The sequence below is a fragment of the Odocoileus virginianus genome, unplaced genomic scaffold (genome assembly GCF_023699985.2).
Source record: "Odocoileus virginianus isolate 20LAN1187 ecotype Illinois unplaced genomic scaffold, Ovbor_1.2 Unplaced_Contig_1, whole genome shotgun sequence".
NCBI classification, from domain to species: Eukaryota; Metazoa; Chordata; class Mammalia; order Artiodactyla; family Cervidae; genus Odocoileus; species Odocoileus virginianus.
The window spans coordinates 2,448,305-2,467,518 of record NW_027224318.1 but is presented as its reverse complement, the minus strand read 5'-3'; the positions used below and the strand labels follow the sequence as shown (position 1 = coordinate 2,467,518).

The 19,214-nt window shown below is 40.9% G+C and overlaps 1 protein-coding gene and 1 pseudogene across 1 annotated transcript in view; both read right to left on the bottom strand.

Moving 5' to 3' along the window:
• FGF13 (fibroblast growth factor 13) overlaps window positions 1-19,214 on the bottom strand; it is a 520,657-nt gene that overhangs the window by 362,519 nt on the left and 138,924 nt on the right. The gene's annotated exons all lie outside the window — the stretch shown is intronic.
• LOC110151391 (RNA polymerase II subunit A C-terminal domain phosphatase SSU72 pseudogene) lies at window positions 17,858-18,634 on the bottom strand (annotated as a pseudogene).

Here is a 19,214-nt window from a genome sequence, read left to right as displayed (position 1 = left end):
GTGAATGCACAAAAGACAGTCCAAGAAGGAAAGAGAAGAACCCTCAGAGCCACAAAAGAGGACTTGGCTTGGTTGCCAGGAAGCACAGGTAGGAAGGAAGGCACCAGTCAAGCCAGCGAGGAGCCTAAGGAGTTTGGATACATGGGCGGCAGCAGGTGGGAGCTCCTGTCTGCACTTTGCGGCTCACTGCTGCCTGCTCTGCTGGGGTCTGAATGACGGAGGAGTCATGACAACGGGGATGGATGGATGTTTCTTTGCTCGTTTCTCTGCCACCTTCCTGCCTCCACTCAATAACCTTGCAGTCTCAGGAGGCAGATCGCACACATTTCAAAGGAACAGAGGAACTTCAATGGGCTTTTTGTTCTTTTTTTGAATTTTGTGGTGCCAAGGAAGAATTGGCCTTATTTGTCAGCTCTCCTTTCCCTGCCTGGTGAAATAATTAGAAGGCCAGAGTCAGAGTATCTGATTACACTTAAAAAGAAATGTGGTTGATATTCAAGGGCTAATTTGGAGAGATTTGTGGGCCTCCGTTTTCCCCTCAGCTCTGTAGGAAAACTTCCAGTTTGCATACGGATTACATCAAAGCAGAGCAAAATTGGAGTTTCTGACAGCTACTGCTTTATTAAACAAATCAATTTTATTTGGAAACGTAAGTTACATGACATTCTTTTTTCTGTATCTTTTTTGAGGCTGGGTACTGTGTAAATAAATATTAACAATAAAAATGCTTAAATTCATGCACGAACTTTAAGAAAAGCCAGAACATTCAAACTTATTCATCCCAATGGGGGCATATCTTTCTTGGACACTTGGATTTAACAAGCCTTTAGTAATGGCCTTCTAGGTGATTTTATCCGGAGGTCATGAGGCTTACATTACCTCATGAGGTCCCATTTTAGAGGCAAGGAAATCAAGGGTATGAGCGATCAACCAACTTGTCCAAAGTAACCATGATAGGAAATAGAAAGTTGAGAAATTTTGGTTCCAAGTTCAAAGCACTTTCCAATACACACACCTGCTTTCTCATAGGGGAATAGATAAAATATTGGTGGGAAAAAAAAAAAGCCAGGTAGGAAACTTCCTGGCAGGCCAGGGGTTAAGACTCCATGCTTCCACTACAGAGGGTGTGGGTTTGATCCCTGGTGGGGGAACAAAGATCCCATATGCCATGAGGCGCAGTCAAAAAAAAAAAAAAGCAATATAAATGCACAAGGCATCTCATGTCACCCACTCCTGTGCTTCTACCCTCAACTGTCATATTTCAGGCACGCTCCACTTCAGGACAAAATGACTGCAGCCCAGGCAAAGCTCCAGCAGCCCCTTTGAGTTGCAGAAATAGGCAGTCATCTTGGAAACAGTCACGCTCCCAACTGATATGACCTTTCCTTGCATAGAGCAAGTGCTAACTAAAAGTGAAAATTAGTTTCAAGAGAGCTGATTTCTCTCCCGTGCTGCAAGTCTTATTACCCCTCACAACTGTCTACAGAGCAGGGGCCAGGAATGTCCAACTATAGAGTCCACACACTCCAAGAGCATCGCCTTCTCTCCCTGAATGATTATGGCTGTCTCGCTCCAAACAAGACTCCAGAAGCACCATCAACATTTACCAAGTGCCTTTCAAATATGGAAATACATACTTTGTAATCACCAGAGCAGTACTGAGTACTTCCTCTATGCTAGCCACTGTGGCAAGTGCTAGAAATGCAGTGACAGACAGCGTCCTGGAGCCTATATTCTAGAAGGGGAGAAGGAAGTTAAGGCCGTGATCACCCTTCAGGGGGAGAAATTGTCCAACAGAAAAAGTAATTAAACAGGAAACAGGGCTGGACCTCAGGGAGAATTTCTAGTAGGAAGAAACATCTAAGTTGAAACACGCAAAGAATGAAGGGGAGTTAGCTAGATGAATGGGAGAAGAAGTTAAAGAATATGATCCTGACAGATGGAATAGAAAGTGCGAAGGATCAGAGGCAAGAGAATGTTCTAGAAACTGAAAGCAGTACATTATGACTAAAGTTGGCAGGGCGGGTTAATGGTTTGAGAGCTAAAGAGGTAAACAGGGGCCCATTCTTAGAAAGCCTTGTAGGTCATAGTTTCTGGAGTATACTAAGAAGGCACAAAAGCCAATGGCTTATTGTTTACTCACATGGGTGGCAATTGTGCAATTTCAAGTGTCATTGAAGACTAGACTTATTCTTCATAATTATTTGTTTTGTTGATTTTTCTACTCCCTATATTCACTTGGCTTAAAGAAAAGCCCTTTGAGGAGAGATTGGGTTTCTGAAAAAAATAAATGTTTTTGTCATATTGTGCATGTGTGGCAGATGGAATTAAAAATATGTCTTAAATTAATTTGTTTTAGTGTTTTAAACAATTGCTAATGTTCCTCTTTTCATTTAAAAAGTAAAAGATGTATGGGCATGATTTATAATAATATTACTAAGGACCATGTATTCTGTTATATCTGCAAGAAGAATGGCAAGTGGCATTTGTGGTGTCTAATGTGTGAAAATATCCCAAGGCAGTGAACAGACCCATTATAAACACAGTATGGCACCTGTCTGTCTTTCCATCATCTCTTCACCTACCAATACATCTTCTGCCTCATTTCAAAGGTCATTCAAAAACATTCAAAAGTGAAAGTGAAGTTGCTCAGTCGTGTCCGATTCTTAGCGACCCACCAAGGGTCTGCAGGGACTGCAGCCCACCAGGCTCCTCCATCCATGGGATTTTCCAGGCAAGAGTACTGGAGTGGGGTGCCATTGCCTTCTCCACAAAAACATTCAAAAAGCCCCCCAAAAACATAATGACAATGTGATTTATAAAAATAGGTAAAGAAAGAGACATGTGTACCCCAATGTTCATTGCAGCACTGTTTACAACAGCTAGGACATGGAAGCAACCTAGATGTCCATCGGCAGATGAATGGATAAGAAAGTTGTGGTACATATACACAATGGAATATTACTCAGCTATTAAAAAGAATGCATTTGAATCAGTTCTAATGAGGTGGATGAAACTGGAGCCTATTATACAGAGTGAAGTAAGTCAGAAAGAAAAACACCAATACAGTATATTAACGCATATATATGGAATTTAGAAAGATGGTAATGATGACCCTATATGCGAGACAGCAAAAGAGACACAGATATAAAGAACAGACTTTTGGACTCTGTGGGAGAAGGTGAGGATGGGATTGAAGAATAGCATTGAAACATGTATATTATCATATGTGAAATAGATCACCAGTCCAGGTTCAATGCATGAGACAGGGCGCTCAGGGCTGGTGCACTGGGATGACCCTGAGGGATGGGATGGGGAGGGAGGTGGGAGGGGGGGTTCAGGATGGGGAACACATGTACACCCATGGCTGATTCATGTCAATGTATGGCAAAGTATTGTAAAGTAGTTAGCTTCCAAATAAAATAAATTAATTTTAAAAATAGGTAAAGAGGAGGAAAGGTAAATCAAAATACATCACTAAGGTCAAGTCTTGACTGGAAGTGCACTCACCACTGCATATCATGAAGTCCTGTAGAGCTGATAGAAAATGACCCAAACTGGATCTTGAGTTTTCCAGTGGCCAAAAGCAGAGAAGCAATTAGTTGTAATTGTGATCCTCAATCTTGGCTGCTCATAGGAATCACTAGGAGGGAAGGGGGCTTTTGAAAAATTATCCTCATCTGAGAGTGGATATGCCTCATGAGGCATGAATATTTCTAATATGCAGCTATGGTTGTATTATTCAGTGGATCTGACCATTCAAATAACAAAATTCCAAATACTCGTAAGTTAGAAAACATGTTAGTTGCTCATGAGAAACAGAGCCTTTCCTGGTAGTGAGGACAGAGAACATCTTCCCTTGGATGAGTTCTTCTAAAGGGTAGAGAATGGGAAACTGCAGACAGAGCTTTCAATACCATCCCTCCCATCAACACGATGACAGGCTTCCGACGAGTCCCAGCAGAGCCCTCCATGGGCAGTCCAGAGCCTAATGCTGAAGGACAATTCAAAGAAGGTAAGCAGGGCTTCCTTAGTGGCTCAGTGATAAAGAATCCACCTGCCAACAAAGGTGATACAGATTCAGTCTCTAGCCTGGGAAGATCCCACATGCCATGGGGCAACGAAGCTGGTACGCCACAACTACTGAGCCTGTGCGCTAGAGCCCAGGAGCCCCAACTACTGAGTCTTCGAGCCACAACTATGGAAGCCCACCTACCCGACAGCCCGTGCTCTGTAACAAGAGAAGCCACCGCAATGAGAAACCTGTGCACCACAACTAGAGAGTAGTCCTGCTCACCACAACTAGAGAAAAGTGTGCACAGCAATGAAGTCCCAACTCAAACAAAAATAAATATTTTCTTAAAAGGTGTGTTTAGGAGGCTTGAGGTGTATTTCATGGACACCGTTCTCTGATATACTTACTTCATTCAGGAAGAGCATTTCTAGAGGAGCAGACAGAAAAATTAGTTTCTTCACCCACTACCCACCAAAAAGAAGCCCTTCTGAAACTCAGGAACATTTCTCAGCAGCCAGGCAAAGCAACAGCTCAATGTGCAATAATTCCAGATGATATAGTTAAAGTACTAGAGATATGAAATGTCCTTCGTTTGCCAAGGGACCAGTCAGTAAACCTTAAAAGTCATTTTTATGTCAAGCAAATACTTAAGGATCACAGAGAAATTCACTAGTAATCTGTGGAATAACAGCACACCAGACCTGTGAAATAGGGGAAGATTTGAGAATCATATTGATTTTGACCTTTACCAATGCAACAGAAACATCCTGGCTTCACAAATATGATTAAGCCTCCTGGGTGATGGAGCTCCAATTCTTATAATCCACTTTAAAAATCAAATACCACTCCAGATGCTGTCATATGCATGTCATTCTGCCGCTTCTCAAGGCCACCCTCTGCTTGGAATCTGGAAGGCCAGGCCTCAAGGGTCTCCCAGGAGTCTGTTCTTCCTCCCTTTGTCCGAGTTCCATGCTGCTTGATCACCCCAGAGTCTCTGTTTCTTCTTACCTTCTACTGTGGCTGAAGCTACTTCAGCACTAGGCTCTGGCCCACCCATGGAGAACTCTACTGTGCAGTATTTTACTGGTAGAAAATACTGTCCACCAGTATTTTCAAACATTTTTTTTTTCGCCCCAGGATTGTGTGTGTGTGTGTGTGTGTCTGTAAAATCTGACCCAGAAGTTAAATATATAAAATAGATAAAGGCAGAACTTCTCTGGTTGAAAAAAACCGATCATTTTCTGTAAAAAAAAATTTTTTAAACCCCACAAACCTTTGGTCTCTGGAGGCTTAGCTTGAAACCACTGCCTTGTAACAATCATGGGTTATGAAGGTCGATGCCCTGACCACAGTTTCATATTAATAAATAGTTCCTTCATTAAATTATCTTCTAGTTACTCCCTTGGATGTACCACTTGTTCCCTGCAGGAACCTTAACTGATAAAAATACCAAAATGATGATTATAGAAAGCTTACCAGGATCACCTTCTATAAACTTTCTTGCCTGCCCTTACTCCCCTGACCTTTCTAGAATATTTGATGATGTCTACAGCCCTTGATTACTGTTCTAAATACAGTATAGGTATATTCTTTCAAAATATTCAGGACACTGGGCTTCTTTTAGTTGTATTAACAGGCCAACCTCTTCCCACATCGTTCTACATGCTGTTCCCTCTGGCCGGAATGCTTTTCCATTTCTAGTTCCCTCTCAGCATTGAGATCTCCACACTGAGATTTCAGTTTAGATGTCCTCTCTCTAAAGGTGTTGTTCTTTATCCTTCTATTTAAAACTAAGCAACTATTAGTCACTATAATAGCACTGTTTGTTTCCTTCATAACATTTTCACTATTTGTGCTTAATTAATTAAATAATTATTCTCCTGGAGAGCACGGAATGTCTATCTTTCTCTCCACTGTACCCCCAGGGCTCAGCATAAGACCTTGCAAAATATCCATTAGTGAACAAAGTCAGAAGAACAAAAGAATATGTTCTACATACTGTTGTTGAAATTTTTATCTCACATAATCCATAGAACAATCATGTGGATAAGTAGATATTAAATTCCACTTTGCAGAAAAGGAAGCCAATCCTCAGTGAAAGTAAATAATTTGCTGAAATAAATGAATCAGCTAGTAAGCTTGGAAAGGATATTTGAAACCAGGCATCCTTTACTCTGTGGCTCTTTCTAGTAATAACTAACGTTTATTGGACAATAAAGGACAGAAATGGTAGGGACCTAACAGAAGCAGACAATATTAAGAAGAGGTGGCAAGATTATACAGAATTGTACAAAAAAGATCTTCATGACCCAGATAATCACGATAGTGTGATCACTCACCTAGAGCCAGACATCCTGGAATGGGAAGTCAAGTGGGCCTTAGGAAGCATCACTATGAACAAAGCTAGTGGAGGTGATGGAATTCCAGTTGAGCTATTTCAAATCCTGAAAGATGATGCTGTGAAAGTGCTGAACTCAATATGCCAGCAAATTTGGAAAACTCAGCAGTGGCCACAGGACTGGTAAAGGTCAGTTTTCATTCCACTCCCAAAAAAAAGGCAATGACAAAGAAAGCTGAAATACTGCACAATTGCACTTGTCTCACACGCTAGTAAAGTGATGCTTAAAATTCTCCAAGCCAGGCTTCAGCAATATGTAAACATGAACTTCCAGATGTTCAAGCTGGTTTTAGAAAAGGCAGAGGAACCAGAGATCAAATTGCCAACATCCGCTAGATCATCGAAAAAGCAAGAGAGTTCCAGAAAAACATCTACTTCTGTTTTATTGACTATGCCAAAGCCTTTGACTGTGTGGATCACAATAAACTGTGGAAAACTCTGAAAGAGATGGGAATACCAGACCACCTGACCTGCCTCTTGAGAAACCTGTATGCAGGTCAGGAAGCAATAGTTAGAACTGGACACGGAACAACAGACTGGTTCCAAATAGGAAAAGGAGTATGTCAAGGCTGTATGTTGTCACCCTGCTTATTTAATTTATATGCAGAGTATATCATGAGAAACGCTGGGCTGGAGGAAGCACAAGCTGGAATCAAGATTGCCGGGAGAAATATCAATAACCTCAGATATGCAGATGACACCACCCTTATGGCAGAAAGTGAGGAAGAACTAAAAAGCCTCTTGATGAAAGTGAAAGAGGACAGTGAAAAAGTTGGCTTAAAGCTCAACATTCAGAAAACTAAGATCATGGCATCTGGTCCCATCACTTTCATGGCAAATAGATGGGGAAACAGTGGAAACAGTGGCTGACTTTACTTTTCTGGGCTCCAAAATCACTGCAGATGGTGACTGCAGCCATGAAATTAAAAGACGCTTACTCCTTGGAAGGAAAGTTATGACCAACCTAGACAGCATATTAAAAAAGCAGAGACATTACTTTGTCAAAAAGGTCCATCTAGTCAAGGCTATGGTTTTTCCAGTAGTCATGTATGGTTTTGAGAGTTGGACTACAAAGAAAGCTGAGCGCCGAAGAATTGATGTTTTTGAACTGTGGTGCTGGAGAAGACTCCTGAGAGTCCCTTGGACTGCAAGGAGATCCAACCAGTCCATCCTAAAGGAAATCAGTCCTGAATGTTCACTGGAAGGACTGATGTTGAAGCTGAAACTCCAATACTTTGGCCACCTGATGCGAAGAGCTGACTCATTTGAAAAGACCCTGATGCTGGGAAAGATTGAAGGCAGGAGAAGGGGACGACAGAGGATAAGATGATTGGATGGCATCACCAACTCAATGGACATGGGTTTGGGTGGACTCTGGGAGTTGGTGATGGACAGGGAGGCCTGGCGTGCTGTGGTTCATGGGGTCGCAAAGAGTCGGACACGACTGAGTGACTGAACTGAACATTTATTGAGCACTTACTGTGTGCCAGGCCTGTATAAAGTGCTTTATGGACATTCTCTCATTTTAATGCTCACAACAACCCAAAACAGTGGTAATCATTAGCCTTCATTAACAACGAGGAAACTAAGGTTCAGAGAGGTGAAATGACTCAAGGGTGATTACACAACTGGGAAACAGTGGAGGTGAGATGAGTCCAGTTGGGTCTGACTCCAAAAGTGATGTTCTTTGCATCAAGAAGTGCTAGTGCCTTTAGAACAGTTAGAAAACCTAACACCTAGAAAAAGGAGAGGCTACCTAGAAATGACTTACCCATTATTTCCCAGACAGGATGAAAAGAAAATGCTAGGCTTATTCTTGGGAACAACAGCATGCTGTAACCAGAGGTGGGGAAAGGCAACGATTTTCAGCTCTCACTTCACTCCTATCATCTCCATCAAAGGAAAGGAGCTGAACACTGGAAAGGCAACATGAAGATAGTTTGAAAGAAAATGGAAGAGGGCTGAGCAAAGCAAGGAGCCTGGAAAAGCAACCTTGGCTATCCTAAAGGTTCACAACTGAACAGGGATAGAAGCTTCATCACCCTGTATCCCTACAACAGCAATGGTCACATCACAGGTACTACATCCCTGTTTTAGGAATGAATTAAACAAGTCTCCTGATGCTCCTAGATGACATCAGAGGCACAGAGATCACGTGGAGATTCAATTTCCAAGTGACCCTTTGTAATATGAGGGAAAGAGAAGAATGTGAGCCATGTCCAAAGACTAGGGATGTGCCAACAATTTTCAAAAGGTTGACTATTTACATTTTCAAACAAATTAAATGAGATCAATGGGATACTTTCCCAGAGTAGTTTGTTTAACAGGGTGACTTGGGGGAACTTTTCTGTAAGGAATCCCAGTGTTCACCATCATCTTTTGTTACATTAATTAAGCCTTTACTGTGTGCAGTGGAAGCACTATGTGTTTCAAGTGTTTATCCCATTTCCTTCTCACAAGAGCCCTAAAAGGTAGGTATTTCACTGCTCTCTTTTCATTGGTGAGAAATGGAGGCACAGAGAAGTTGAATGCCCAGTCATCCTACTCCAAAGCCCGGCCATATAATAGCCCCATCTGAACACTGTAGTAACAAACGGCCAAGGTAGTTACAGACACTCTCCAGTCATATGGATTAACTAAGAGACTCAGAAAATAAGGAATTTAGGTCACTGAAGCATTTCTCGTGTGAGGGGCTAGAAATTTAGAAATGGAGGGCAACAGAAGTGTTCAACAGCAGGGAAGAGAACGTAGATTAGATTAGCAATATCAAAGGACATTTAAGAATCAATCCCTTGGAGGGGTTGGGGGACTGGGAGGGGAGATCAAGACTTGACTAACAAAACAGAAGCTCAGACAACTTTCAGTAGACTGATACAACGTGTATGCTGACACAACAAAGGTTTCTTTTAAATCTCCTATTATGTGGAATAGAATAAGCAGATCTGTTTTCTATTACAACACATTTAAATGAATAAGATCGCGCTCTTGAGAGGATTAGCTAGGATTAGAACGTGCATAGAAAAGCACAGATGCTCATATACGGTGAGATGATTGGAGCAGAATTTCCATCTGAGTCTCTTCGGTAGGACAGACTTCTCCCACTGACACCTCAAATTATATCCTGGATGACCTTCCTTTTTAATTAATTACATGTATTCATCCATTTAACTCACATTGACTAAGCACTTAGTGTATTTTCAGCACTGTGATTGGCCACCTTTTAGCTTTGCTCTTTCAAGTAAACCCCAATATATTAATAGAACTCAGTTGCTTGGGTAACTTTGATTCTGTACTCTAGCTGCAATTGTTCCTAACTTCTTCAACTAACCCTAATGGATATTTTTTTAATCACACCAACCACACCAATTTGGATTTTTTTTCCATTTATTTTTATTAGTTGGAGGCTAATTACTTTACAATATTGTAGTGGTTTTTGCCATACATTGACATGAATCAGCCATGGATTTACATGTGTTCCCCATCCCGATCCCCCCTCCCGCCTCCCTCCCCATCCGATCCCTCTGGGTCTTCCCAGTGCACCAGCCCTGAGCACTTGTCTCATGCATCCAACCTGGGCTGGTGATCTGTTTCACCCTTGATAGTATACTTGTTTCAATGCTGTTCTCTCTGAACATCCCACCCTCGCCTTCTCCCACAGAGTCCAAAAGTCTGTTCTGTACATCTGTGTCTCTTTTTCTGTTTTGCATATAGGGTTATCATTACCATCTTTTTAAATTCCATATATATGTGTTAGTATACTGTATTGGTCTTTATCTTTCTGGCTTACTTCACTCCAGTTTCATCCATCTCATTAGAACTGATTCAAATGAATTCTTTTTAATGGCTGAGTAATATTCCATAGTGTATATGTACCACAGCTTCCTTATCCATTCATCTGCTGATGGGCATCTAGGTTGCTTCCATGTCCTGGCTATTATAAACAGTGCTGTGATGAACACTGGGGTACAAAGGAGGATTTTTTTATTTAATGTGAAAGCAGGCATTTGAACAAAATGTTACTAACCTAAGTCAGGTTCACCCACCTGACATGCAGCAAAGCCAATCTACTAAAAATGACTTTTGGTAAAAGAAAGTAGTTTTTATTTGCAGGGCACCAAGTGAAGACAATGGGTGGCTAATGTTCAAGAGACCCAAAATGTTCAAGAGACCCAAACTCTTTGATGGCTTTCAGGCAAGGGTTTTTAAAGGCAATATTACGAGGGTCAGGGGTGTGTGATCAGCTTGTCAACATTCTCCTCACTGACGGGTGGTGAGGTAACAGGGTGATATTTCGGGAATCTGAACTTTCTGCTTCTAACCAGTCTGGGGTCTATGAGCTTGTGTTCAACATGTAGTCATGTCCTCCATGTTGGTGGAGGTTTTAGTTAATGCAGAAAGACTCAGAGATAATACATCAGATTATTACCTATATTCATTCAGGAGGAATTAGGAGTCCTATGACTGTATTGTTCTCATCATTACTGCTTGAGTCTGCTATTTGCAAAGCTGGGAGGGCCAAACAAGAAGCAGGAAACATAGAGGGGTTTCTCTGAGAAGGTCCCACAAGGTCCTGCTTGGTTTCCATCCCCTCCTTTTTTTTTTTCAATATTTCTCAGTCCTAAGAGGAAAAGGGGTGGGACAAGAAAAGGAATAAAGTTTTGGATAGAGAAGTTAATCATAAACTCACCCAGGAACTTGGTTTTAGGTGGATCTGGTTTTAAAAAAAAATCATAATACTCAATGATTGTGGAAGAGCAACATAGAAAATGCACTAGTATGATTTTTGAAAATCTTAAGAAAAATAGCAAAGCACAAAAGTGGCTTTTCTCTAGAGAGAAAATGATGCCCATTCTTCTGTCAAAAACACTCAAAAACTGTTTATGTGTTTAGTAGCCTGTCACGGAGAGGAAACGGCCTGAATGATTCGAGCACACAAGTAAAACTGCTGATCTATCAGAATGTTCCATCATAGTATTTGACCATGCTGGGCATTTAGCCATTAGCTAGAAGAATGGGCACGTCTATAGCACCTAAGAATTTAAATGAAATTTACACACAGAGGTAATGTAAACACTCTTACCTGTGTCTGTTTCCATTTGAAAAGCCTGAGCTATGCTCTATCTATATAAAAGTGCTGTTATTCTTAGCAAGAGATGGATACCCTCTGTGGTACATAATAATGCGGCAACCAATCATGCAGAACACAGGTTTGGGTATGTGGAGGCAGATCCATAACAAATGAGTCATTTGGGCCACAAAGCATTCCAAGAATGGAGAGCTATGGTCCTATAAATATCCCAGGCAGTGATATAGTGCAGTCAGTGAAGATATAATCAGCTCATTGTTGGTACCTGAACTTGGGAGTTTAGGGATGGAACCATGCACATATTACACAATGATGTCAATTATCAATTGTAAACTGAAACTGTCAAATATAATTACTGCAGTGTATGTCACCTACCTACTAACATCTACATGTGTAAAAATATTTGATTTTAATAATAAAGTACAGCTAATGATTCCATTTGGTTTCTTAAACATTATTTTTAATAGACAGATGATCCACTGTAATTTATTCAATTTTGTGCAGGGCTCATCTCAACCGAATTATGTGTAATTTTTTAGACATGGCCCTTTAAATACTTTATGAACTGATGTTATGAAAGAGTGAGTTCACTTATCGTTGAAAGACATCACCATTATAATGTTAAATCTGAATTTCAGACAATTAGATTTTATTAATGTATTACGGATTCTGATTAGTGCATTATTTCATTTCTAAACATCTACATGCAGCTTTTACAATCTGAGCCTATGGAGGACTGAAAATTTTCCTTGTTTCTGTATCTTTACAACGCTTGTCACACTCCCTGGCACATTACTCCCTGGTCCTCAGTTAGCTTGTGTCAGTTATTCCTCTCAGATGTGTGTCATCTTTGGGGATGTGCGATACATTCCCCCATCTGATGTGTATACGTGAAGGGACTTCAGCTGCAGTAATAGCCCTGGCTGTTACCCACCTGTGACTTACCCTACTCTAAGAAGAGGAGTAAGTTACATAACTGGTAGTGCACATGCATTGGGCTACCCTGCGTAGTCAGGAAGAGCTCGTTTATATTGAAAAGCCACAGTGGAGAAAACAGTTTGGGGGATTCTCAACAAGTTAAACATAAAATTGCCATATCATCAGAGATTCTACTCTCTGGTAATCTACCCCCAAAGAATCAAGAGCAGGTATTCAAACAAATTCTTGAAAATAAAAGATCATAGCAGCACTATTCACAATAGCCAAAAGGTGGAAATAACCCAAATCTCCATCAATGGATAAATGGATAAGCAAATGTAGTAGGTCTGGGTTGTGCTGTGCTTAGTCACTCAGTCGTGTCCGACTCTTCACGACCCCATGGACTGCAGCCTGCCAGGCTCCTCTGTCCATGGGGATTCTCCAGGCAAGAATACTGGAGTGGTATTCTTGGAAACATAAATGGAAAGCGCCATTTCCTTCTCCAGGGTATCTTTCTGACCCAGGAATCAAACCAGGGTCTCCTCCATTGCAGGTGGATTCTTTACCAGCTGAGCTACCCAGGAAGCACATAGTATGTCTATACACTGGCAAATTTTTCAGCCATAGAAAGCGATGAAATAGAAATACATGTTACAACACAAGTGAATCCTTGAAAACATCATGCTAAGTCAAAGAAGCCAGACAGAGAGCACCATATCGTATGATTCCTCAAATTGCCAGAACAGGCAAATTCACAGAAAGAAAATAGATTAGTGGACGCCAGGTGTTGGAAGGAAGGAATGAGGGGGTACTGGCTTAATGGGTATGAGGTTTCCTTTTGGGGTGATAAAAATATTTTGGAACTGACAGAGATGGATAGCTGCACGACACTGTGAATTGTACACTTTAAAATGTTTTAAAAGATAAATTTTATGTCATGTATATTTTGCCAAAATTCTTTCAAAGTGCCTAAGTACTAGAGATTCAGTCTTTTCTGTACCTCTCTGCTCAGAATCAGCATCCTGGGTAAATGTAGGCTTAACTTTTCCTTCAGGTTTGCTGTCCCAGTGTCTCGACATGAGGACTCTAAGGGGGTCGGGTGGAGGTACAACTGCTAGCAAACACTTCTCAGTAATAGATCTAAAGCCAGTTTCTTCCATCAGCTTTATGGGTAATATTACTAGCATTCTGCCTCCACCTGTCTGCCTTTTGAATTTTATTTCTCAACTAATTCTTAACTTGGAAATAATGGTAAGTTATTTACTGGCATCCCTCGCCTCCATCAACAGAATTGAAAAACCTGACAAGTGTGGTTCCTATGACCTCATCCAATTCAAGATTGAACAGCAGAGGATTAAAGATAGAGACGGGGCTAGAAGCACCCCCTCCACTACTGCTCATCCTTCCAGGTCTACAAAGAAAGGCTGAGCATCTGTTCAGAGAATACAGCAAGGAAGGAAACTCCTTTGCCATAAGATACCAGGCCAATGTGAACACAAAGCTCTCAATCAGCATTCTCTTCAGTCATTCAAGTTGCTCATGTATCCACTTCATGAGATCTGAAAGGCGTGTGTGTTCGAGATGGAATCAAGAGACTGGATTCCCTGGATACTCAAATTCCTCTTTGAACTATAATGCATATACATCATCGTTATGCTAACAATGTCTGGGTCTATTTTCTTAATGATCCAAGAACTCATCACTTTTAACACATCTTCCCAGGTTCTAGATAGTGCAGGATTTAACACTAATTTTTGAGCCCATCAGAACTCGGTTTCAAATGTCAATTCTGCCACTGATGGGCTGCATGACAGCAAGCAACTTAGTCAAACTCAAGGAACTTCAGTTTTCTCACCTGTAACATGGAGATACAGCATCCTCTAATCTAAGATCAGTTAGAGGTTTGAATTAGAAAATGTATTCACAGATCTTTACACACTATATGCTTTGTGTGGATTAGTTTACATTCTCTTTAATGGAATTGCATTTCAATGTCCTTGAATGGGCATTATTTACATTTCAAGGTTTTTTAGCTTTAATGAAATAATTCATCTCTTTGGCTCACCGAGACTTCTCTGATAATACAGAAGTAACTAAGTCAGCATTAACAACATTCCCCTGACTCACCTAATACCAGGCCCTGATGTGACCACCATCAACAGCTTTCTGTTTATTTTTCCATATAAACAAACAAAATTAAGACCCAGAGGGATCAGGCGGAGAGGGAGGTGGGAGGGGGGGATCGGGATGGGGAATACATGTAAAACCATGGCTGATTCTTGTCAATGTATGACAAAAACCACTACAATATTGTAAAGTAATTAGCCTCCAACTAATAAAAAAAATAAATAAATGAAAAGTGCTAAAAATGTATGAATCAGTTTACATGAAACAGATTACATGTCACAGAGACAGTACACTGAATAAATAGGATACTTGATACCCTCAAAAAAAAAAAAAAAACAAAATTATACATGCCCATATTTAGGGTTCCTTTTTTTTTAGGCTTGCTTTTTAAACAAATGGGATCATACTATATATGCAACTGTAAAATTAGCTTGTTTTATTTAATTATATACAGTGACAGTCTTTCAAGTTTATAGATAGCAAGACAGGTCTATAGAATTCTTTTTCTAGAAGCATATTACTCCAAAGGAGAGAACTACCACAATTTATTCAACTATTCACCTGTAAAAGGACATGTAAATGTTTCTACAAATTTTCCTGTAAATATATATTTAAGGAAAGACCTTTCACCTATCAGATAAAATCTAGAAATGGGATTGCTGGATCAAAGAGTATCCACATTTATATGCTAATAAATACTGCCACGTTCTTCTCTCAATAAGTTACAGTCAGTTGTACCCCCAGCAGGACAGCAGGGGGGTACTTTTGCCCCACACACTTGGAAAATGTCAGTTATTGATCTGTTTTATATGGACTAGTGTCAAATAAAATGACATCAAGTTTTAATGTGGTATTACCTGATGATTAGCAAAATTGAGAACCTGTTCAGTTTTGCATTTTCCCTATGGATGTGCATTCAGATTCCTTTCAGTTTTTTAATATTCCAAATAAATGCTTCAACAAATCTGTACTTTCTCCTTTAAATTACAGGTTCAAATCCTCTGTTTATGTATCCATTAGGTAGTTTCTTTTTGTTATGAATATGGGCATATTTTGTGTATTAGCAATATCAAAGTTTCCTGCCAGAAATATGCAAATATTTTCTCCCAAGTGATCATTTTTATGTAATAAAGTCTGGAGAGTTGTTTTGTCTTTAAAGAGAAGGAGCATCACCCGAAAGTCATATACATATTTCTTACACTGCTTTTTAATACTTCAGTACTTTTCTCTTTACATTTCACCTTTAGTACATCTAGAATGTATCTCTGTAGCTGTGAAGAGGTTCTATTTTTTATTTTCTTCTAACACCATATATTTAAAAATCTGTAAGTTAAATCATTATGCTGCACACTTTAAACTCATATAGTGCTCTACGTCAATTATATCTCAATAAAGCTGAATAAAAATTTTAAAAAGAAAAGGTTACAAATAGGAAGGAAATAAACTATTCTGAGATTCATAAAAGAAAAAAAAGAAGTTAATGTCATTGAACACACATGATTACTAACCACCACAAAAATTAAAAGGCTATACACAAGGCAGTTCCTCCAAAAGTTAGTCAGAGTTACCATATAACCTCACAATATGGCACAATAAAGGACAGAAGTGGTATGGACCCAAAATAAGCAGAAGATACTAAGAAGAGGTGGCAAGAATACACAGAAAAACTGTACAAAAAATCTTCATGACCCAGATAATCACAATGGTGTGATCACCAACCTAGAGCCAGATATCCTGGAATGCAAAGTCAAGTGGGCCTTAGGAAGCATTACTACCAACAAAGCTAGTGGAGGTGATGGAATTCCAGTTGAGCTATTTCAAATCCTAAAAGATGATGCTGTGAAAGTGCTGCACTCAATATGCCAGCAAATTTGGAAAATTCAGCAGTGGCCACGGGACTGGAAAAGCTCAGTTATTCCAATCCCTAAGAAAGGCAAGGCCAAAGAATGCTTGAACGACCGCACAATTGCACTCATCTCACATGCTAGTAAAGTAATGCTCAAAATTCTCCAGGGCAGGCTTCAACAGTACATGAACCATGAAATTTCAGATGCTCAAGGTAGTTTTAGAAAAGGGAGAGGAACCAGAGATCAAATTGCCAATATCCGCTGGATCATCAAAAAGGTAAGACAGTTCCAGAAAAACATCTATTTCTGCTTTATTGACTATGCCTAAGCCTTTGACTGTGTGGATCACAACAAACTATGGAAAATTCTGAAAGAGATGGAAATACTAGACCACCTGACCTGCCTCTTGAGAAACCTGTATGCAGGTCAGGAAGCAACAGTTAGAACTGGACATGGAACAACAGACTGGTTCCAAATAGGAAAAGGAGTACATCAAGACTGTATATTGTCACCCTGCTTATTTAACTTATATGCAGAGTACATCATGAGAAATGCTGGGCTGGAAGAAGCACAAGCTGGAATCAAGATTGCAGGGAGAAATATCAATAACCTCAGATATGCAGATGACACCACCATTATGGCAGAAAGCAAAGAACTAAAGAGCCTCTTGATGAAAGTGAAAGAGGAGAGTGAAAAAGTTGGCTTAAAACTCAACATTCAGAAAACTAAGATCATGGCATCTGGTCCCATCACTTTATGGCAAATAGATGGAGAAACAGTGGAAACAGTGGCTGACTTTAATTTTTTGGGCTCCAAAACCACTGCAGGTGGTGACTGCAACCACGAAATTAAAAGATGCTTGCTCCTTGGAGGCAAAGTGATGACCAACCTAGACAGAATATTAAAAAGTAGAGACGTTACTTCGCCAACAAAGATCCATCTAGTCAAAGCTATGGTCTTTCCAGTAGTCATGTATGGATGTGAGAGTTGGACTATAAAGAAAGCTGAGCACCAAAGAATTGATGCTTTTGAATTGTGGTGTTGGAGAACACTCTTGAGGGTTTAACTTATCTTTTCCTCATTAGCTGAGAGATTGAGAACCTTTTCTCATTTGTGGCTCAGCCGGTAAGGAATCCACATGCAATGTAGGAGATCCAGGTTCGACACCTGGGTCAAGAAGATCCCCTGGAGAAGAAAATGACAACCCACTCCAATATACCTTTTGTTAATATTATTACTAATGACCATTTACATCTATGGCAAATTTCGTTTCAAAAGTTGATCCTGTTGCTTTATTCAGGAATTCTTACATTCTAAGCAATTAGAGAAGCCAGAAAAGGGACACTCGGTGAGGCAGATGTCTTGGGAGAAATGTCTAGCAACCGTTTTCTCTTTTTTGGTTAACGAAAAAAACAAAAACAAAAACAAACTACAGTCAAGATTCTACTCATAAGGGAAAGTGGGACGGGAAAAACGTTTGATTGTGATCTGGTATTTCCGTATCTTCTCACTGCATACAGTACTGTTTACTGGATATTGCTAACGTCCACTGGCAGAAAAACTAAAGGTCAAAACAAGTATCAAGAAGCAAAAAGTACTACCAAAAGGAAAGTCAAGAAAATGGCTTCAAGCGAGCGGTGGGATGGACATCAGGCTGGGCTCAGTAGAAGCAGACGGTGTGCAGGAAGCTCTTGCCGCACTTTCCCTCGAACTCCTGCAGCAGCGTGTCGATCCCGTTCTCCATGTCCTCCATGCACTGGATGGACTGGCACAGGTCGCAGATGAGGAACGCTCCCAGGGTGACCTCCTTGTGGGTGTCCTGGATGTCCACGTTGATCACGTGCACGGGCTGGCAGGTCTCCTGCTCCCTGGAATTCAGATCTTCCACCACTTGATCATACACTCGCTCTTCACAGGTGAGGATGAGGTCAAACAGATCTGTGCACTGCTGGAACCTCTCCGGCCTGAGCTTGATATTCTTATTTCTTTCCAGCATCGGTAAAATGCCATTCTTCGTATAGTATTGTCTTTCCTAAGGAGTTCTTTGTACATCTCCTCATACGTGGTTCTGAAATCATAGACATTTGGCCTGTCACGTGTTGGTCCTAGAAGCTTCACGTTTTTTCCTGTTCCGAAGGACCGGACGCTGAATCCTCTTTTGCTGAGGATGTTGTGCGCCTCCATGCTCCGGTTCTGATTGCTGAAGCATACCACTGCGATGCGCACTGGCAAAGACGGCATGACTGCGGCTGCACTCACAGAGACTCACAGCTCAGAACTTGCGCTTCTGAACTCCTGCTGTGAACTCCTGCAGTTTCCACCGAAGCAAGATGGTGGCTGCGACACCCGGAAGCGGAAGCTGCGGCGCTGGCAACGTAGAGTACCAGGACGTAAGGTATGGGCGCATATAATGTGATCTGCCAGCCTCCTCGCGCAGGCCCAGATTGCTGGGCCCCAAGATGAGGGCCACTGCAGTTCGGAAATCATAGACGGGGGATCCAGGGTGCTACAGTCCTCCGGGTCGCAAAAGTCAGACACGACTGAGCAACTAAACCACCACCACCACCATAGTTGAATCATGTTATCCCTCTGTAAAATGACTGGTCATATCCTTTGTACGTTTTTCTAATGAATATCTGTCTTTCTCATAATGATTTTTAGAGTATTCCGTCCAGTTGCTCAGTCGTGTCCGACTCATTGCAACCCCATGGACTGCAGCAAGCCAGGCTTTCCTGTCCATCATCAACTCCGGAGCTTACTCAGACTCATGTCCATCAAGTCGGTGATGCCATCCAACCATCTCATCATCTGGCGTCCCTTCTC